The following is a 14,464-nucleotide window of genomic DNA, read 5'->3' on the forward strand; positions in this document are numbered from 1 at the left end:
GGCCAATTCCATGCATGGAATCATTTGGAAAGGGATGGAAAATAAAACTGCTAATATTATAATGCCCTTATACAAAACTATAGTGTGGCCACATTTGTAATACTGTGTACAGTTCTGATCACCACATCTCAGAAGGACATTATAGAACCGTAGAAGGTTCAGAAGAGGGCAACCAAGATGATCAGAGGCCTAGAGCACCTTCCTTATGAGGCAAGGTGACGACGATGATTAAAACCTATATAGCACTTTTCAGCCAAAGTCCCCAAAGTGGTTTACAGAAATATAAACAAACAAATAAATATGGCTCCCTGTCCCCACAGGGCTCACAATCTAAAAAACAAACATAAGGCAGCCACCGGCAACAGCCACTGGAGGGATGTTGTGCTGGGAGTGGATAGGGCCAGTTGCTCTCCGCCTGCTAAATAAAGAGAATCACCACTTTAAAAAGGTGCCTCTTTGCTCAGTTAGCTACAACACCTGGGGCTTTTTCATTTAGAAAAAAAATGACTGAGGGGAGACATGATAGACATGACAGGACTCAGTTTGCCCTGCTCACTGAACAAAGAGACACCTTTTAAAGTGATGATTTAGAGAGCAACTGGACCTATCCAACACCAACACAGCCTCCCTCCAGTGCCTGTTGCTGGTATCTGCCTTATGTTTCTTTTTCAATTGTGAGCCTTTTGGGGACAGAGGACCATCTTATTTATGTACTATTTATTTTTCTATGTAAACTGCTTTGAGAACTTTGGTTGAAGAGTGGTATATAAATATTCATAATTGTAGGCGTCTTTAAAAATCATGCATGGTGTGGAGAAAGTTGACAGGGAGAAATTTTTCTCCCTCTCTCATAACACTAGAACCAGGTGTCATCCCATAAAACTGATTGGCAAGAAATTTAGGACTTACAAAAGGAAGAACTTTTTCACACAATGCATGGAATTCTCTGCCACAGGATGTGGTGACAGCCACCAGCCTGGATGGCTTTAAGAAGGGCTTAGATAAATTCATGGAGGACAGGTCTATCAATGGCTAGTAGTCTGAGGTAGGGATGTGCACGAAATTTGCTTGCATCGATTCAAATTTGGAACCATTGAACAGAGTGGTTTGAATTGATTCATTGAACAGAGATTCGAATCGATTTGAATTCACCCAAAGTCTAATCACATTTGGTCGAATTCAACCAAATTCTATTCAACTTTGGGTGGATTTGAATTGATTTGAGCGACTCTCCACTCTATTCAATGGTTTTGAATTTGAATCAATTTGAATTTGATCCAAATTCAAATAAATTCAAGCAAATTTTGTGCACATCCCTGGTATGAGGACTATAGGACACCTTCAGCCTAAGAGGCAAGATGCCTCTAAATACCCGTTGCAGGGGAGCCACAGCAGAAGAGAGGGCATGCCCTCAGCTCTTGCTTGTGGGCTTCCCAGAGGCATCTGGCAGACCACTGTGTGAAACAGGATGCTGGACTAGATAGGTCTTGGGCCTGATCCAGCAGGGCTTTTCTTATGTTCTTAAGGGGCTTATGTGCTTTTAATCAAGAATCCATATCCAGAGACAAATTTCAAGTCTGTTTAAATGGGCCTTGCTGCTGACAGCACGAGTCATTTTTACAGATTGCTTTGAAAGCTGTGTAGCTGGGAGGAAAACTATGTTTAACAAGGCTATAGGTCAGTTAGGCAAATGATATGCCATAGTTAAGCTTTCTTGAACTGAAAACAGATGGGTTTTATTCACTAGGTGTTTGCACTTCAGTCCTAATCAAATGACTGGTGAGATCACCTAATCCCAATATATTTTTGCAAACAGTGCAAGTCATCACTTTTTGAAATTATATTCTAAATTACGTCTTTCTGATTAAAATGGGTGGTATTTTATAATTTGAAGTAACTTATCAAAAGCCAACATGTGCCTCAAAATTGTCCCCTGGGAGGCTGAGACCTTCCCATGAGAAAAAGGATGATAAAAGTTTGAGGCATGGGGTTGGGAGTATTTCAGCTCTGCCCTGTGCTTCATCTGCTCTTTTTCGTTTTCAAATTCATATTGGGTTTCCAGCTCAGGTCTTGACTACTCTGTGTGTGTGTGTGTGTGTGTGTGTGTGTGTGTGAGACTGGACTTTGATAAAAAAAGACTGCTTGGAATGGTGAGATGTCTCCTAAGCTCTTTAAATGTTTTAAACTCTCTAAGCTAGCCCTTTTAACTTAAATAATTTTTTAAATTTTTATTTCTTGGAGTGTGTGCTTCATTTTCTAGGGGCAAGCCTAATGAGGAATATTGGGTACAAATAATTCAAACATACTGTTGCCACTAAATAAACATTACAAATTTTGGTGTAGTTGTACCTTACACCCTTAGAAAACTGACATAGACTCCAACAGTACAATGTACTTCATATCTGTACTGTTCTTACTGCTAACTCAGTGGGGATTCCCCACTGAATTGACAATGCGGTCAGTATGAAAATTAGTGTTGGATTAAACTACTGCTGTTTGAAAACACAGGTTGAAACACCTTTGTAAAAGAAACAACAGTATATTTGTGCATCTTCCTTACCTAGCCAAATCTCTTGAACTGGATGGCTACTATTGCTAATAAAGAAATGCACAGGACAATACTCCACTTACTACATTCTAGCTATTTACTCACATTTATCAAATGGGTTGGAAAATTGCTTGTGATAGGTTTTTTTTTTTTAACCTGACTTGGCATTCAAAGTTTAAGAGGCATTATAAACCACACTCTTTATGTTTCATCTTTTTGCTCCAAACTGTATCCACTTAAGATGCATTCCATTGCATTACTGCAGGCAAAAACATGTACGTTGGTGGCTGTTTCCATAGCAATGTTGAAGCCAGTGGCAAAGACCTGAATTAAATGGTGTAGCACACCTCTGCAAAATTAACTCAAACAGGTTTGCCACCATGTAGCTACTGGGATTGGGCCTGATCCCGATGGTTCACACAAATGTGCAAAATCGGGCTGGGCTCCCTTAGCCTGGTTTTGCCCGCTCATGTGAATAGCCTCTATATGTAATGGGAATGCTGTGCACTGGAAAACTGCAATATTTTTTCTTTGCTTTCCTGGGAGCTGTGCAAGAGCAAGAGCAAGAAGCAGGGAGATCAGAAGTGCAAACTTGAGTACTTGATGTTAAGCTGGTTTTGCAGTTTAGTCCTATGAGCTGCTGTGTATGGTGGTGGTGGGGGGAGATTAAGGGCTCTAATGCTGATTTAGTGCCACAGTTGGTGCCTAATAGCTGGCAACAGGATTCAAGACTCCAGCCATTAGTATAGTAGAAGCTATTGCTGGTGGCTGCTTCTAGACCTGCTGCGCCACAGTAGTGGGGCAAAAGGGTACACAGAGACAGATAGACAGTATGCTATGGGTCACAATGGCAGGACAGTGAGATAAAAGAGGGATCAACATGGAAAAAGTCACTAGTGATCACCTAAAGGCACTATTATAGTGAATGGGGGATTTTGATTTTTGTTGATTAGTCTTTCAGGGCTGTGAGATCTGGTAGGTTGGGAACTGAACCCCTTTCCTGCCTCACTTAACCTTGGGGCTTGAGAGGGAGTGACTCAGACAAAACCTCCCTGAATTATTTGGCAATGAGAAGCAGAGAGCAGTTTGGTGGTTGGTTCTGGACTCAGAGCTAGCCTACTTGCCCAAAGGGGAAAGAATGAGACACTGCCTCAGCCACAGTCTGTACCCACCCTGCACTTGAATTTGTTTCATCACATACTGTGTTGTGAACTGCACCTGGTTGTTCACTCTGTATATGCTCAGAGGGAAAGAGGGAAAGTCACACCATACACAAACTGAATTGGTTCCTGGAGATGGTGACCATGTAGGATCTGGGCGCGCAAACGGAGATAGGAGACATACTCAGAAAGTTCAATGGGCTTTATTATAGAAAGTTGCTCATCAGGATAAAATTCAAACAGGTCATCCAAATTAAAAACATGTTTCCGATTCAAGGTGTAGTGTGATGTGCCTAGCTAACCTATGTGTGTGTAGTCAGCAATTACAGCTATCTAACAAATCTTAATAAAACATTTCGAGAGAAGAAGAGAAAGAAGAAAGAAGGGAGGGCTCAGGAGAGGGATGGCAGTCATTAGTAGGGAGGAGGGAAGTGGGGAGCAGGCTGCAATGTGCATTGAATAGGCATCTCACCAGGATCACGAAGAAGGCTTCAAAGGACTTGTTTGTTGCTGGAGCTTGGAAATGATGCAGGCTTCAGATGGAGGAGAAACGCGGGCGCTGGAGAACAGGAGCCTGGGGTGCAAGCTTCAAGCGGTCAAGCAGGCTGGGGGCAGATGCTCAGATCGAAGTGGGGAGCAAAAGCAGCATGGCTGGGGGGGAAGTCTTGACTTCTCACTGAGCAGCAGAGGTCACAGACAGTCCCTTCTCCCTAGAAAGAGTTCCTGCTTTAGCCCCGTGGCTTGGAGCAGCGAATCCTAGGATCATTCTTGAGCAAAATCTGCTGGTTAGGCAAAGTTTGCTAGCTCTCTGTTCATAGGAACATAGGAAGCTGCCATATACTGAGTCAGACCATTGGTCTATCTAGCTCAGTATTGTCTTCACAGACTGGCAGCAGCTTCTCCAAGGTTGCAGGCAGGAATCTCTCTCAGCCCTATCTTGGAGAAGCCAGGGAGGGAACTTGGAACCTTCTGCTCTTCCCAGAGCGGCTTCATCCCCTGAGGGGAATATCTTGCAGTGCTCACACATCAAGTCTCCCATTCATATGCAACCAGGGCAGATCCTGCTTAGCTATGGGGACAAGTCATGCTTGCTACCACAAGACTAGCTCTCCTCCTCCTCCCCTTCAATGCGCTCCATTCTTTATAGTTGTTTCTTCCTTTTGATCTCCATTGTCTTTTAATTAATAATATTAGTTCAGGATATTAGCTCAGTTCAGGGTGAACTCCATCTCCTCTTAGCTGCTGTTTTGAGAAGGAGATTGTTCTATTGAGATTTGCCCAAAGCAAATCTGCATCTCTGAGCTTGCAAATCGGCATCATCTCTTGTCCCCCGATTTCTGGCGCCTGGTCCCAGAAAGTGTTAAAAGGTGTTAACAAAGAAGAATCACAGCTACGGCTGTGAGACAACAGTTAAATCATCTTCTTTTGTTTGCATCTACCTAGGGTGGAATTTCTAAAGACAGCAATTGGGTGTAACAATACTTCTAATTCTACATAGCGAATGACTCTCAGAGAGAGAGAGGCAGGATTATTCCCTTTGGGCAAAGCAGAGCAATCACCAATGATAAACATAGACCTTTTTGCAGGAGGAAATGCAAGCCCAGCTTCTAGCTTCCTCCCAGAGACATTATCTGACAACAAGTTAAATTTTAGCATTTGGATAGACCAAGCTTGGCCATTGTATCTCTTTTGAGTACCCATTTCACAAACATTGAGAATACAATGCTGGATTGCCCCTACCTTCACAAAGCAATTAGCAGAGGCAATCATGAGACCTGGGTGTCATGCCCTGGTCAGTGCATCTGAATTCAGGCATTAATTGATTCCTTAATAAAATGGAATCAGACACAGGCCTGGATGCCATAAACTCTGGGTTGATGACTCTGGGTTCAATGTTGGGGTCACGGTGTCCCCAACAACTGCAGATCTATGTAACAAGTTAGGAAGGGGATTATACTACAGTTTTTAACCTGTTACATTTTCTGGGTGTGGTTTCCTTGTGGAGGAACCTGAAGTTTGCTTTAGGCAAATTCCAGTAGCAACATGGAGATTGCCTAGAGAAAGCCATGGAAGCTCATAACCGCCCAGAGATGAAAGTTTAGGTGGTATAGCTTGCTGGAAAGTAATATGCTGACCTGGAAGCCTCCGCTTCCTTAGCAAGTGTTGATATGGAGAGAAAAGTAGCTCTGTTCCAATGCTAGTCACTGCTTGCTATCTGGCTCAATAGGATCAGTCTGTAAAATGTGCAATTATTTGCTCAGCCACAAGAGATGACTGATTAACATTGACTAGAGCTCCTATGTCTCCCTATCCTCATCGTCTTATGCTCAGTCTGGTGCTAAGATCTGAATGCAACTGGAATCTGAGTTTCCATCCAACAGTCATGCTAAGAGTATAATGAACATTCAATTACAAACATTGGGATGTTCGCCAGATGCCTACAGTAAAGTTACAGAAGAAATTGTACTGTCAGTTAAGTGTACTATAGATGATTCATTGTAGCAATTATATTATAGTCTGGAGAAAACTGAATTTAATTAAAATTTGTTTTTTCAGTGGCTGGATCTTTGCAGTTAGAAAGGGGGATATATAATCCAAATTATTGTAACTCTAAGAAGATCCAAGTGGTTTTAGCCCAAACCATGTACTAAGGTTAAGACAGTTGTTATACAATCACTCAGATACATTATATACCTTGGTGCCAATGGGGGTAAATAGCAGCTGTGGTGTGCCCCACCTGGACTGGGATCATGGGAGGGGGGGGGAACGGTCCAGTAAATGGCATAACAAGGTTGGAGTGGGTGGGACAAAATGTGAAGGTGGCCTCCTGGGCCCCCCACCCACTACCATAGGAGCTCTAGTCAATGTTAATCAGTGATCTCAGTTAATCAGTAATCAGAGAGGTGGGAGGGGGAGAGTGAAGAGCAAGCTGTTGTCTGACCAGAGGGCCCCGCTCTGTCAGGGACTCAGGGATGTTTGTTCCTCTTGTTCAATTATAGCTGTGCCCTTAGTTCCAGAAGCCACCTAATGGTGCAGCGAGGAAGCAACCTGCCTAGAGAGCAGGAGGATGTTGGTTTGAATCCCTGCTGGTGTGTTTCCCAGAATATGGGAAACTCCTATATCAGGGAGCAGCAATATAGGAAGGTGCCGAAAGGCATCATCTCATACTGTGCAGGAGAAGGCAATGGTAAACTGTATTCTACCAAGAAAACCACATGGCTCTGTGGTCGCCAGCAGTCAACACTGACTCGGCACAATATTTCCTTTCTTTCCTTTTCCCTAGTTCCAATCTCTCCCATGGTCTCAATCAGATCAGCATACCACAGGACTGCTGTTCACATTAAAAAAAAAAAAAGCATGCCAGCCCCAATCACACAATCTGCATATTGTCTACTTGGGCTTTACGATTGCTTGGGGTGCAGGCAGGGCCTTCCTAATGGTGTCCTCCACATTCTGGAAAGCCCTGTTAAGAAGACACAGTTGTCGAGTTGCATTCAGTTCTTAAACGTAGACATGATTACAGTATTTATCAAGATCTTCTCTAGCCGATTGTTGTATTTTACTTTTGCTGGTTGTGACTGGATTTTAGATTTTGGCAGTGGTTACTGGTTGTTCTTTTAGTTGTTGATGTATTATAATACATTGTTTTGTTTTTGGTGCTGCTTTAATAGTTTTAATGGCATACATTTGAGTACAATTAAGTGACAAATGCTCACCGCCAACACAAGCATGCCAAGAACTAGAGAAGAGACTGGGAGGACGTGTGCTTTGGCATGCATTGTTGGAGACTAAACTTATCTAGGAAAACCAGGCAGGAACTGTGAGTAGCAGTCTGCCATTACAGATCTTCAAGATCTTCCTTCCTTTCTTTACATATTTTTTAAGTTACCAAATTCCCCCCACATTGTGTGTAATCCCATCAGTATAAATAAGCAATGTATTATTCATCATAAATTAAATTCCACAAATTATTTACTATAGATACCAAAACTGGTGTTAGTAAAATATTATGAGATAACCCTGGAATTTATCCAAGTCACAAAAATCAGAGCAACCACAGCTGTTTGAATTCTTACAGGAAAACCAGTGCAGGAGAAGTCTAGAGGTGATGGTCACATTTCTGACAGCCTTATTTGACCAGTCCATTTTTAAATGTTTTGTTTAATTTATTAATGGCGTTTGAAACTTACTCTCTTTTAGCCAATTTCTTGTTTGGATTCTGGCAGTATTATTGTTTCTTTGTTTGACCAAAACATACTATTCATTAGTAATCTGGTATCTAACCTGACTCTAGTAGACAACACTAACACTGACTGCATCTCATGTATACTTCTTCACCTGTAAGACACAAATGTTCATGCTGTTGCAGAGTGAAATATGGACATATGGCACTGGAGTATTGATGATATCTGTCAGAAGTGGAGAGACTTTGGGCTTTTGTGATCTACTGTGTTTTGTACTAGAATCTCAAGGTCCACTAGCTAGGTTCAGGGGCGTAACTACCATTAGGCAAGGGGAGGCAATCATCTTGGGGCCCCACTGTCTCAAGGGCCCCCCCAGAGGCACATCACATGACTCCCCACCCACCCATGTTGTACCCCCTATGAATTATGTTGAGTCTCTTGGAGATCGGCAGGAGCAGAGAGTAAAAAAACTAGATTCAATGTGAACTGGATATTCACCATATTCATAATGGGATGTGAGTGTGAGTGCACTATATATTGTGAAGTGTGTTTGTGTATGTATATCAGCGAGGGGCCCATTTTAAAATCTTGTCTCTGGGCCCCCTCCAACCTTGCTACGCCCCTGGCTAGGTCCAGAGAAAAATGGTGGCTCAGGGTATGGAGCTAGGCAGAAAAAGGTGGCGGGGGTGTGTGTGTCAACTGCTTACTGCACCCCAAGAGACATACACAGAGGTGGCTGCATATACGAGTACAAATCCACATCTGTGTTACTTCAGTCTAACATCAGACGGTAAAAATGACAAGCAGAACAGCACAAATCTGGCCAAAAGGTGATCAACTAATACATATTTTATTGCTCACCAAGGTTGAGAAAAGTGATTATCCCAAGGCTAAGTTGGTGATGGTCCATTTTGTCCCCCCTATTTCACCCCCAAGACCCAACATTTAAGCTCAAAGTTCTCACATGAGATCTTTTGGCTCAGCACTGAAACAGCATTAAACAGCAGTGGAAGTAGACAATCTTAGGTTAGATAAAGCAATGGCTGACATACTGTGCAAGGGAACATGAGTGGTTAGAGCTATCATCTTGGCTATCAGATGCCTATTGGAAATAAGGGTGTTGCCTTGCACAACTACTGTATATTAACAGAGCTTTACAACAGAGCACCACTGCTCTGCAACATAGTCCCATTGACAGTACTTACTGCATTGACATGCAGGGGTGTGGGTGGTATTTCAGCAACCCATGTTCCCTTGCATAGGATGCCAGCTGATAGGTACAATACAGCATCTAAAAGACTAAACATCTAAAAGAGTCTTCACTCCTCTCTGAGTGAGACTCCCTGGGAAGAACATTTCAAGGGTAGGGCCAAAGTCAGTGAGAAGAATCTATGCTGGATCACCACTATTGACCTTGCCTTCAAAAGTGTGGAGACCCACAGTAGAAACTCTAAGGAAGATCTGAGTAGAGATGTGAGTGGAAACAGTTTGCATGGTTTGGTCCAAATTTGGACCAGATTTGGACTGGACCATGGTCCGCTAACTGGTTCGGTTGAACCAACCAGCTGCTCTGATCTGTCCATCTGAACCGGCTCAAACTGGTTCACAAGTTTTAGCGCCTGTAAAGGGGAATCTGGTGAGGCTTTGCTTCCAAAGGTAATAAAAGGCAGTGGAGGAGTGGCAAGAGAGGGGTAACTTTAAAGCTGAAAGAGAAGGTGCTTACTGGCAGGCCTTCATGGTGCTCTCCCCATCCTCTCAGTGGTGGCAGCATGCAAGTGGCCTCTGCCCATACCTTCACCACTGAGAGGTTGGGGGTGGGGGAAGTAATGCACAGGCCTGCTGGTAGGCTCCTTCTCTTTCAGTTTTAAAGGTGCCTCTCTCACACCACTCCTCTGCCACTTTTAATTACTTTTAGAAGCAAAGGGGAATAGTTGCCAGATTCCCCTTTACAGACGCTCAAAACAGCGAACCTGTCCACAGACAAACCAGGTTTACTCCAGTTCAATCATGGCCTGGACCCCTTTCATTCGGGCCAGTCTGGTGCACAATCGAGCCAGTCAAACCAGCCCAATTTGCTGCAGACCAGTTTGATCACAGACCAGTTCAGCACACCCCTAGAGCAGTCGGGCAAGTTTATGTGGGTGGGTGGGGGGGATGAGTATACTCAAGTTCCCTGTCACTCATGACCTGCAAAGCAATCCTATGCTTTTCCTTTCCATTTCACAATTGCATTTTAGCACATTTTCAAGGGCATGAAGGATCATGATAGCATACTTTTTCCCTCTGAGCTATTGCTTAATTAGAGACTTCCAAGCTGCACATTAGAAGATGCTAGTTAAAACGTATACTTAGGAGGCACTGCATTTAAATCAAGGATTAATAAAACAAAGGTTGTTGGGAGTTTATGTGGTCTGTGGGTCCCCCCCCCCTTGCTGTTAAGGGATAAACTGCTGTGTTCAGTGCCTTGAAAAATAAATTATTTTTATAGCTTTGGACTTGTCAAGGTTTGGGAGTACAAAATTCATGTTCATAAAAGCACTAATCACATAGCCTTTTAAAATGCTTACCTTTATCCAGAATGATATGACTATGGGGAAACTGAAAGGAAGATGAATGTGGATATGAATTTTCCTGTTTTGATTTAAATCCTGAATCCATAAGCTATAAGGACAGTAAGCACTCCTTCCATGAAACAAACCTGCTATTGATGTGATGTGTTGCGGCAATCCTTGCCTGAAAGAGAGCACTGTCCTAGTGGCTGCTATCTGTCTACGCTGATCCCATTCATGTATTCTAGCATGGGCAGAGCTCAATCACCTTTTCATCCCTTGATATCTTGTTAGTGAGAACTGAGCGATTAGATTTGAATCATATGTTGTACTTATGGTGTGTATGCCTTTTTCAAGTATGGTCAGGTACCTCAAAGGCAAGTCAGTGCTTTGACTGAAGTCTCCTAAACCTCTGGTACAAATCCTCCAGAAATGTTAGAAAAATAAAGGTTGAATAAAATATCTGACAGGTATCTCATTGTAGTGGGAGAGCTTTGAGCTGTAGAAGAGCAAATACATCTGATTCTCCATCTGGCAAAATTGAGAGCTGCCTAGAGCTTTCCTAAAAAGATCAAGGGAAATCTAAAAGTAATAGGAAAACAGACTGTAGGCATTTAGAGTATTGGGATCTCTCTATATACTGTACCATCCTAGCAATCATATCATATCTTCATAGCCTCATATGGAGTCAGACCACTGGTTCATCTAGCTCAGTGCTGCCTGTTAGCAGCACCAAGGTTTGGGGCAGGGGTCTTTCATAGCCATGCTACCTGCAATTCCATACCTGCTGAATTGTCTCTATTTTCCCATTCACCTCAATGGGAAAATAGAGACATGTTGGCAGGTATGCAATTCATTTAGCAGTAAATGTCAGAAAGTGGATCTGAGACCTTCAGCATGCAAAGCATGTGTCCCATAACTGAGCCACAACTCTTGCAAAAAAAAAAAAAAGCTTTCCAGTTCTAAACAAATTAAATTTCAATATTTTTCTGCATAGCAATATATGGGATCAAAAAGAAGAGTTGCTTTTAGAGCAGATGCAGAAGTATTTCTAATGTCTAGCAATGTGTTGGGTTTACTATAGGTTTTCATGGGTTGAATTTTTCAAAAAAAAAAAATCTTTTTAAGTGTATACTATTAATGGAACTGCCCTGGGGTGATTGGTGAACACCCCAAAATTGCATTTGGGCTTTGTGTGGGGAAATTATGTTGCTTGGGTGGAGCAGTTCCATGTCAGAATAATTTTTGTAAAAAGCTTTGGTGGCAGGAAAATGAACTAAGAGAGTTAAAGTTCAAAAACAAACAAGATTCTATTGTAGGGTAGGGGTACAATGGAATAAGAAAATTGATTAAAGCAATATTACTAATAAAAATACGTTACAAGAATAACCAGATAACTGCAAAGAGGAAATTTAGTTTAGCGTCCACATTAAAATAACTTCCAGGCTAGCTAGAGAAAGGAGACTTGAGAGAAACAGGTTTGTGGATTTAAGAAAGAGCAGGGATAGGGAAACCCAGATGGGTGCAGTGATTATAAGAACTATAAATCAAGTGCTTCCTTTAGTGGCTATTGGACCCTTGTGGCTCTGGCACAACCAAAGGACCTCTTTCCTCAGGGATGGACTGGGAAGTTACAGGCAGGAGCGGGAAACCAAGGGGGTTAGGCAACAAACATAGATCCAAAAAGCATCTGTTCTCGAGTAGCCAGCTTCCGGTAGCAGCGATGTTGGCTGGGCAGACTGGACCATGCAAGAGGGCCAATCTGGAGACTGGAAGCATGGTTAGCATGCATAACAAGACCCAGCTGGATGTTATAGCAGGTATCAGGTCTAGCGTCCAAGGCGTGAGTGACTCCAAGGAGTAAGAACCAAATGACATGCACTGGAAGCCAAATGGAGCACATTGGCTCAAGGAACCACGGGCAATTAAAGCCCAAAATGTGTCCTGGGGCAACGTTCTTGTTGCTCTTCTTTTTTGAATAGGGTAGTTCCGGGGAACCTCAAAAGGTTCCATTGTCTCTGTGTTTGCTGTGCTGCACTACAACACAATGTTCTGAATGGGTCAGGGGTACCCTGTTATGTAAACTGAGTGAATGAATGTGCAAACATGGTATCTCTTAGGTCGGAAGAACCTAGTAAACTAATCAATATTTTAATGAGTACACCTCTGAGTTTCTATCATCCACCTAGCTTTCTTCTGATAGGAAGGGAGTTGCACCTCAGAGCCTTATCTGACTTCCCTGCTGAGGTAACTGTTTTAGCTTGTTTGAGGCATCTATGGAGGGAGGTAGACCAAGACGGGCCAATCTTCATACAGAGACAGAGACCTTGAACAGAAAGTCAGCTTTTGCGAGTTAACTTTTGGAGTCTACTTAGATATCCCAGCATAGGGAAAGTGCAAGGCTAGTTCCCTTTGAATTTGGCTTTGGTAGTTACTAATTCTGGGGGCAACTGTCCCATTGCCTACTAAGTGACTGATCCCCATATGTCAACAAACAGAGCTGATGATCCCATGTGGCTCCTGAGCATGTCAGGAGTGAGAATCTGCAAGCCTGTGGTCTCAATCATAAGCAGAGAGGTTTCTGGGAGCCCACAGAAGAGCAGTGCTAGGAACAATAGCCTGCCATTCACTTCATAATTCCAATCTCCTTTTCAAAGACATAAAGCAAGCACAACAACAACAACTAAACAAAACTCAGCCCCGTGAGAAAGCTTAAGATGATTTAAAGCAGAAACCTGACTAAAGCTGGTCAGGAAAAATCTGCTGAAAGATAACTTTGTAAGAGGTGTAGAAGATCAACTAAATCTCCTGAGGGAGGGAATTCCACAGAAAGGGGCCACCACAAAAAAAACCTTTTCTGCATGGATGCCAACCAAATCTTGGAGGTAGTGCATGCAGGACTACAAGTTCTGCTCTGGAAAACTCAGCTCTGTCTACCAGTCCAGTTCTTAAGAACTGAGCAGAGAAAATGAAATAGGGTCCTTCAAATCAGTCATGGCATTAAATGTTAACTCCAGCACCTTGAACTATGCCTGGAATCAAATTGGTAACCAATGCTAGGGGTGTGCACAAAACTGGCTTGGCCTGTTTGGTTCGAATTTGAACCCAATTTGAACCAAGGTGCCACTTGTGGAGCAGGTGCCTGGACTTCTCACTACAGCGGAAGTGAGCTGCAATCTTGCAGGCCTTGTCCACAAGCACAGCCATAGCAGTAACAGCACCCTGAATGGGATCACCCTGTTCCTCGGATGCCTTCGCCTCCTTGAGGCCAAAGATGTCCCTTACAGCCACGTGGAGGATGTGTTCCATGGAGCGGATGTTCACACACTCCAACACTGACTCTACCGCTGCCGTGATGTTGGAGCCATTGTCTGTCACAATGAAGACCTAGGTGAGGTGTGGCAACCCACCTATTTACTCCTTAATTTGGAGGCCGAGTACGACTGCCACCACCTCCTTGGTGTGCTTGACATCCAAGGTCTTCACATACAAAACAGTCCACTTGTGCTGAAATGTGGCATACGACATGCTGGAGCCAGAGGCAGCACCGGAGGTCCCCCCTCTCTCTGGGCCCCACCAGTGAACAGTTAGGACCAGGAAAGCAGCATGCATTCCACTCACACTGTTCCACAGATCAGTGGTGAAATGCACACTGGTGCCAGCCGGCACTGTACGCAGTATGGCTGACACGAGCTCCCTGCACCGCTTGTACAGGGAGGGGACAACCTTCCAGCTGAATGTGGTCCTTGAGGGGATGGTGTAGTTGGGCGCTAGCACCTGGAGCATCTGGTGGAAGCTGGCATTCTCAACCAACTGAAAAGGTTGGTAGTTGGTGGCCATCATCTCTCTATGAGGTGGGTGAGGAGACGTGGGTCCACATGACCAGGATGCTTCTTTCCCGATGACTGTGTCCACTGCTTGACCGGCAGTGTGCCCTGCTTCATGGAAGCCTTCACACGGCCCTGGTTAGTGCTAGTCGCAGGCACACTGGGTGCACTAGGAGACTGGGTGATGCTATCACAA

General features: G+C 43.6%; 1 protein-coding gene across 1 annotated transcript in view; it reads right to left on the reverse strand.

Moving 5' to 3' along the window:
• LOC128350684 (cyclin-dependent kinase 9-like) overlaps positions 1 to 14,464 on the reverse strand; it is a 140,677-nt gene that overhangs the window by 32,844 nt on the left and 93,369 nt on the right. The window lies entirely within an intron of this gene.

Source organism: Hemicordylus capensis, chromosome 3 (assembly GCF_027244095.1).
Source record: "Hemicordylus capensis ecotype Gifberg chromosome 3, rHemCap1.1.pri, whole genome shotgun sequence".
Taxonomy (NCBI): Eukaryota; Metazoa; Chordata; class Lepidosauria; order Squamata; family Cordylidae; genus Hemicordylus; species Hemicordylus capensis.